This window comes from Gavialis gangeticus, unplaced genomic scaffold, assembly GCF_001723915.1.
Source record: "Gavialis gangeticus isolate Ggan-Ray unplaced genomic scaffold, GavGan_comp1, whole genome shotgun sequence".
In the NCBI taxonomy this organism is placed as follows: Eukaryota; Metazoa; Chordata; order Crocodylia; family Gavialidae; genus Gavialis; species Gavialis gangeticus.
The window spans coordinates 39440652-39449023 of NW_017728994.1; the positions used below are offsets into that span (position 1 = coordinate 39440652).

General features: G+C 41.9%; 1 protein-coding gene across 1 annotated transcript in view; it reads right to left on the minus strand.

The window, feature by feature from the left end:
* The window catches only part of PLCE1 (phospholipase C epsilon 1), a 386628-nt gene that overhangs the window by 347954 nt on the left and 30302 nt on the right, over positions 1–8372 (minus strand). The window lies entirely within an intron of this gene.

Sequence of the window (8372 nt, forward strand, 5' to 3'; positions counted from 1 at the left end):
CTGTGTCCAAGGTCTGGAGGAAGTGCTGGTTGTTGAAACTGAAGATGTTGTGTGTGAGGATGAAGTCTGTGAGTTCAGTGATATCCTGAGGTCTGTACTCTGAGCTGTAATCATGTTCTTGTAGCTATGTGAGGCAGGACTGGAGAAGGGTTGGTTCCCAGGGGGAGTAGTTCATCTGGGGGTCATGGGGCTGGTGGCTAAAAACAGCCCCTAATTCTAAGGTGGGAGACAGTCCCTGCATCCCACCAAGCCCCTCCCCATGGAGTCACCAGTGCACCCCAATGCACCCTCCACTCCCCCCACCCTGACTTACTTCAGCTAGGCTCCCAGGACTGGTAAATGCTGAAAAAAACAGCGCCAGGAGCAATTTGTGGCATCGGGGGGGGGGGGCTGGCAGGATTAAAGAGCCTCTCTGATCCCTCCAATCCACCCAATCGTCCCCTGTGGACCCCACTAGACAGCCCCCCCACCATCCTGGCAAACCCTCCCAGACCCAAACAATCTCCCCACATGCCCCACTAGTCCTCCCAATCCCTTCAAGCCCCCAGAGGACCCTGCCCCAGGGCTGACCTTGATCCTCCCCAAACACTCCCACTACCTCCCCAAGCCTCCCCACTAGCCCCCCATCTTACCTACCCTCCCCCTCCCCTGACTTACCTTAGACTGGAGACAATTTTTAGCCCAATCTAATACCCCAAACTGCTATCTGTGATGTCTGTATGAAGCCTTGATCTCACAAAGTTAGGTCCCAGACCCTTGCAAGGGTAGTAGCAAGACAGTTCTTTATATAAAGTTCTATGGTACTGGTTCTGCATCACAACCCTCATCAAGATACTACCATCAGCTCACTTGCTATTTCAGACATAAACTACAGCTTTCAGCCAATACCTATGGCTGTGAAAGTGTTAACCCATCTTGGCAGCTTCATGGAATGCACAGTGTCTCCAGGCTTCCTTCTTTTCCAGAAAACACTTATACACTTAAAACATGTGTATGTGAGAAAATGCAGTACTTTTCTTCATACTGGAGCCCCTTTATATTTCTCCTGTTGCTGGCCAAAATTCAGTCAGGTTGGGGACAACCTGTTCCTTGTATTACAACAGGGGGCAATGAACATCTCCTGTGAAGAACTGGTAACTGTTATAATGTCTGAACCAATACTATGTGACCACTACTGAAGTGGAAGCATCTTTTCAGAAGAAGCATTGACCCAAACATGGTGCATTTCAGAGGATAAATAATCTTTTTAGCTCTATAAGGTCCATCAATTTGCAAAATACCTTGTCTCTTAGCATTCCTTTTAAAGGCAGGCTACAGTGGCAGAGCAATTAACTCTCATTAAGACTCTAGAAGTTTGAATTTGAGTTCTGTTCTAGACATACTTAAGACCACCTCCAGTCAAATCAAGCTGTAAATAGGAACCTGGTCATTCAGAATGGGAAGTCAAAAGTCAACCAGAAAACACTAGACATATCACTCCCTTGTGTGTACCACTGGTATGCCTTACCCACATAAGGCTGCCAGGCTATCATGCTTAGGTGGACCTTTGACCTTTTTTATTCATTTAAAAAAATACAGGATCAAATGAAGCTCATCCATAGAGTTATTTAGGTGATGTTCAGGAAGGATTCAAAGCAGTTAATAAACATACTGCACGTGCTGCTTTGAATTGAAGCAAAGTTTGTAAAACTGTTTATTTCAGGCAATCTCAGTGATTTCTGTGTCTTTGTTACACTCAGGCTCAAAATCTTTTAATTCCTTTTTTCTGAAGCCATAAAAACTCTTGCTCTTTTGAATTCTGTTTTCATTTATCTTTGAAAACTGAAATAAATCAGCATCAAGAATAATAATATGACCATCAACACTGGAAAGAGAGAAAGTAAATTTAATGTATCAAGTTTTCTCTGAAAAAGTCATTGGCAAGAAACATATGCCTTTTAAAAAACTCTTAAAGTAGCTGACTAGTTCTTATTATTAAAGGTTCTTGTATAATAAGATGTTTGATGGAATTAAAAGTATGTGGTAAGGTGCTGACAATTTCATTTCACATAACTGGATGGCTCAAAGACCTGGTACTTTTCAAAGGTCAATGTCAGTGGGTGCATCTACATGTGCCCCTACAGCGCCATTGTTACTGTGCTGTCATTTAGTACTTCCTTTTGGAAATACTAAATGACGGCACAGTAAGTAAAAGCTGTTACTGCGCCGTGCCAGTAGTACACGGTTATTTTTAGCCCCTACATCACCATAGTGATGCGCTATACCAAGGGAGCATGTTGCTACGGCTATGTAGCTGCGGCATCACAATTTGTGTCCGCCAACACTATGTCACCATAGCGCATTGCTAAGGCAACGTAGCGTTATATGTGGACACACCCAATACTGATCAAAAAAAACTGTCCACTAAAATTATAGCCATTAAATAGCACTCAGTTTAGAAGCTGGCACATAATGAAAACTAACAGTACACTTGACATTAGTGTTGGCAATCTCAGAAGACAGACTAAGGACAATCAACAGAATATAAACTACCAGTCAGTCTATAGCTGGTCCATCAGGGTCAAGGCACACTGAAAAGACAGTGCATGGAAGTAGATACACTGCCTTATTTGTACAGGAGAGAAAAAGTGGGGTAAAGAGACAGTGAAGCCAGAGTTATCTGGCCTGCATGACTGAAGACACATCCATCTACAAGGATCTAAACAGCCTTGCTGACACTTCAACACAGTGAGATGGGAGGCCTCCAGGAAACTAAGGGCATCACAATGGATGAAGTAGCCACAGAACAAGGTGGCAGGCAGTAACCTGGAACAGTGATGCTTAATTCCCAGCCCATGGGCCAAATCCAGCCTGTAGGGCCATGGTAGCTAGCCCACAGGCTCCCTGTGGTCAGGAAATGTGGCAGTGGGGGAGAGGTCAGGTCAGGCTGGGCCATGTCCCTACACACCCCCTGTGCAGCCAGGTTGGGGCTGGGCCATGTCCCCATCTCACCATGTAGCCAGGGCACTGTAATTTCAGCATGTCAGAGCAGACTCAATTAATCGAGTTTGGAGGCTCCTGTGTCTTGTGTATCAGTGACCTCGCACTCCAAAATGGCAGCAGCAGTGCTTGAACTAAAGCTTGTCGAACTCACCATTTTGAAGCATGGGGACACTGATACACAAGGCACTGCACCACTTTAATTAGAGCAACTCTCAGAGCTGCTGTAAAGCACCACTCCCTACCCCTGGAGCATGTGTAAAAGTGCCCTAAGTTTTGAGATTCCATATTCACAATTTAGCCACTAGGGATAATGCAATTCAAAAACTTTTTTTTTCAAATCAATAACCTAATATTTTAACTTCTTGTGTATCTGAATCCTCTAATTCTAAAATGGAAGAAGTGCTGATGTAGAATAAATCCTTTTAGTTTCCAAGACTATCAGTCTGGTATCTATCATAAGCATTAAATGCAACTAAAAGAAAAGAGGGATTAATGCAGTCTGCCATTAGTATCTGACTCTTATTAGTAAAGTACCATTCAAAGGCTCTTAAAATGCTGTTTGAAACCTCACTATTACAGCATAAAGTGATATAATAGAACTTATTTTTTACAACAGAATGAACTGCATGGTACATGTGTCTGAAACATGAAAGAATGCAAATGTAGGATCAAATCCTGTCCTAAATGACCCCTCCCCCTTACTGACTACATTGACTTTACATGGGTGTAATTTAATGAAAGGATTCAAACATAGGTTTGGAGTAAACCTAAAACTATTCCTGCTTTGTCCTGCTAATGAGAGGATTGATTTTTTATAACGCAGTACTTAAGTGTTAGGCTAAGGAATATAGTAGACAAGTCACTATATTTTAATTTATAGAATTATGTTTCAAATATACCATGCAGTTCTAATAAATCCCTACAGTAATGTGTTTATAACACAGAAGCACACAATGTAAAATTATTTAGTTTCAGCATGTAAGAAAGAAACAAGTCTGGGATCATAACATATGCTAGAAGTATGATCTGGGATCATAACATATGCATGCTAAATTCACAATATATCATTATATATCAAGGCATGCAGCACTTAGGTGGCATTTGCTGAATGCCTACACAAAAAAAATTTCCTTAATTCATTCTACATTACCCCTGATTACAAAAAAGTATCAGTTAAGATCTACTTATAATGGGTAACACAAACAAAAATAATCAAAAATGTTGCTAAAAGAAATGATTCATTAAGCACAGCAAAATCCTGCAATACCATTGCATGAATAACTTTATCCACCAGATGGCACATGTATTCCAGTTGTAATGAAAATATTCACAAACTTTCATAGGACAGCTGAAGAAGAATATCAGATTCTTTGCCTATTTCTTTTTCTGCTCCTTTCAACATTTCACCGATGAATAGATTATGTTACTATGCTATTTTAATGTAACATGAGATGAAAAAAATATGTGCTGTGATAAAGACAGAATTACGCATGTGTTTTCACCCTTGAAAGCAACAGAACAACTTATGTACTGACTTGAAATCCAAGCCTTTTCTACCACATAAAGTGGTTGCTGGAAGAACTACACCACCAGATTCTCCTACAGCTTACACAATGGGCAGTGTGTTCCCCTTGCCTGGAGATTCCCTGCATCCCTCACTGCCTGGAGCCAACCCATGTTTCATGTGGATGTATGCATAGGTCTGCACAGGACTCAGCACAGAGGCACAGGCATGGGTCCCAACTTGGATCCCCAGGTCCCATGTCTCAGTGCTGGGACCAGTGTGGGCTTTCCCTGCTTAGAGAGACACCCAAGATTCTGTAAGCAAGGAAACCTGACCTCCCCTGCTTACAGAGAGGCACCCTGAGATTCCCTGGGATGCATCTCTGTAAGTGGGGAAACCAGAGCATGTGCTCCCAAGGCTTGAGGGGACCCAAGGTGCACAGGATCAGGCATCAAGCCCCCAGAGCTCCCCCACACTCCCCCACCACAGAGCAAAAAGACACCTGTTGCAATAAAGTGATACTATTTAACACTACTGATGTGGTATGACAAAGGGCAGGGACGTCTATTTACTTCCCATGTGTGCACCATAACATTTTTTATGGTGACAATGCGACATCAGGTGACATCTGTTTCTATTTTTACTGGAAAGAATTTACACTGTCAAAGAATTCTTTTGCCAGTATACTTTATCCCACATTAACTGAATAAAATATCCTGTACTGGCAAAATGACTGCGTCTACACTAAGGTTTTCCAGCATATCATTTATTAGGGATGTGATATTTTCATATAACTGGATTCAGTGCACAAGGGTTGCAATTAAAAACTCCATGTCTCCTTGACTTCTACCAAACACAACGTTGGTATCCGTCCATTGATATTGACGGCGAGCAGTAGCCAGATGTAAAATCCAGAGCAAGTCATATGGCAGCAACTTGCATTTATTGGTAAATTGGCCAAGCAATAATCTGCAAGACAGAGGTAGTGGTGATGGGCAGACCACTTGGCTTGGGATGGACTAGAACACCTATCATTGGTGGGGTTCAACCTCCCTTTGTCACTCAGGTTCACAGCCTTGGGGTGGTCCTGGATCCTCATGTGGCAGCTGTAACTAAGGACCTTTCACCAGCTCCATCTGGTGAGATAGCTGCAACTCTTTCTTTCAGATTCTGATCTGGCCACCATCATCCATGCTTTGTAACCTCAAGACTAGGCTACTGCAATGTGTTCTATGTCAGGCTGTCCTTAAAAAGTGTCCAGAAGTTGCACCTGGTTCAGCATGTGACAGCCTGCCTTCTGGCAGGGGTGGGTCACTCATTAGGAACACAACTCCAATACTCCAGAGTCTGCACTGGTTCTCAACAGCTTTCCAAGCACAATTAAATGCTGGTTTTGACTTGTAAGATCCTAAATGATCTACCTACCTAAGGAACTGCCTTCTCTCTAATACCCCACTGCAATCCCTGAAGTCAGTGGACAGCAAACTCCTACAAGTACACCAAGTCCACTGGACAGAAGCACATGGGTTGTTCTCCACAATTTCTTCTCAGCACTGGAACTCGCTGTCTCCTTGGGCTTGCCAGAGTTTGAGCCTGGACATCTTTAGGAAGTGCTGTAAAACTCTCCAACCTAGGCAGGCATTTACCAACCAGCACTAGGATGAGGCACTGTTTAGGGGGTCTCTGGTTTATCTTGATGTTTTAAATCCCTTTTAAGTTGTTCTGATTGTCTTATAGCTCTCCTGTTTGTAAGTTATTCTGTTTTCTTACTGCTGAGAGGGGTGGCATATAAATCAAACATAATAAATTAATGAAGGTTCTGTGGCCCATTACTAATCCTCAGAGCCAGTTGGTCCAAGTTTAACTTAAAAGTTAACTTGACCTAGTTAGCAAAGATAAAAGAGAATTATTTTATATCCTCTGTTCTTATTTATGTTATTAGTGAATAAGCTAAAAAGGCAACAGCTGGACCACATCTGTTAATGTCCATATTATTAAAGTTTTCATATCATGACAGGCCAAGAGATAGAGAAAAAGATTTAGTGTTCTTCACTAAGCATATGTTTCATGTCAAATATAAAGTGGTTTTGGTATCATCTTTAATTTATATATTAAAAAATCAAATACAATTAGGGAAAAAAAAACAAAAAACCTGTGGCACATCCAGTGGTTAACACCTGGAGATATTGCAGATTCAATCTCAAGTTGGAAATCTTTCAATATTAAATCAGTTTCTACTTTGCAGACTTCTATTCCTTGCAATAAAAGATAGTGAGAAAGCTAAACATTTTCTGAGACAGAGATCAAAAAAGAAATAAGCAGTATACAGGAGTGAACACTGCAAAACAAAAATATCCTGCTACTATATATTTATTAGCTTTGACTAACCGCCCTATTACCTCCCAGCCATGAGAAGCCACACATCTTTCCCTGCAATAGTACCCCTAATATTTCTTTAAAAGTAACAGTTTTTCAAGTATTAAGAACTTCCAGAAGCTCCTTGATACAGAGGCTCAGAACATGCAGCAGCTAATCCCATCTCGGTCACACATTGTATTTTGCCAATGTGCTTCAACCCTAACCCTAACTCTTCTATAGATGAGAGAAGGAGTGTAGTCACTGTAACCAAGAACAAGAAATAACGTCAGTTACAATGATGGATTCATTGAAAAATGGTCAAAAAAGAAACTGAACTGACAGGACATAATCATTTCACATAGTCCACTTAGATTGTAGAAAAATATTGGTCACAAACAACACAAGCCAAATGAGTGATATACACATCGTATACTACTGCCAAACTTCTAAGTCAAATAATGCTTTAAAAATCTTTAAAACAAAATTATCATACTGAGAGACAGATCAACTTGTCTGGGTGTTTATGTTAGCAAAAACTTTTGGACTGGATAAATTTTATTCCCTTTTACAGTTCCTTCTTTGAAAAACTTTACTATTGTAGCAGTGCAAATCACAATATTTACTCTAGTTGCTCAAGCTGTAAATAGCTACTTTAAGTGACAATAATAAGCAGTATCCTGAGCTCTGTGAAACCTGTGTACTCCACTGAGACTGCAGTAGTTTAATGGAAGACAGAATGTGCTCTAATTGCTCTCTATGTCCACATCCCCACAAGCAGGGGCATGTGGTTGCTGTGGGGAAAAAAGATGTGGTAAAATTTGGTGCCACTGCTTTTTGCATGCATAAAAATTATCTTTGTGCTGCTGCTTTTTACACGGGCTTAGCATGCGGAAAAATGGTCTGGGTAGGGTAGGGTAGGGAAAGCTGGAGCCAGCACCTGGGCTAACCTCAGCAGCCTTACCTGGGGTGCTGGGGCCCACCCGGGGCTCTGGCAGCAGCAATTCAAGCATGCAGAGCCTAGCTGGCAGCAGGAGCATGGCTCTAGCCCAGGGGCAGGCAATTACTTTGGGCAGAGGGCCACTTAACAAGGTTTGGTGAACTGTTAAGGACCACATGGGTAGCCCCACACCTTGATAGGTGACCTACCCCCTGGTTGCCATCATGGGACTGGAAGTTCAACCCCTAACCCCTGACTTTTGCCACCAGAAGTCGCTCCCCTTGTCCCCCAGAAATACTCCCTTTGGGAGGGGGAGTTGCCATCTTAGAACCAGAAAAAAAACCATGTCATACCCTTAAAGTCAACACCTACTATGACATATTTTAATTTTATTACAAAAAATATTTTTGTCATGATTTGTGTTTGCATAGTATATATAGAGGTGATTGCATAATAACTCAATAAATAATTCTTAGTCTTTTATATTGTGGGGGGGTGGTTGGGGGGTGCATGTGTGGTGGATGTATGGTGGGGGGTGTACGTTTGTGTGTGGTGAAGTGTGGGGGAAGTTTGAGAGGGAGTGTGGCTGGG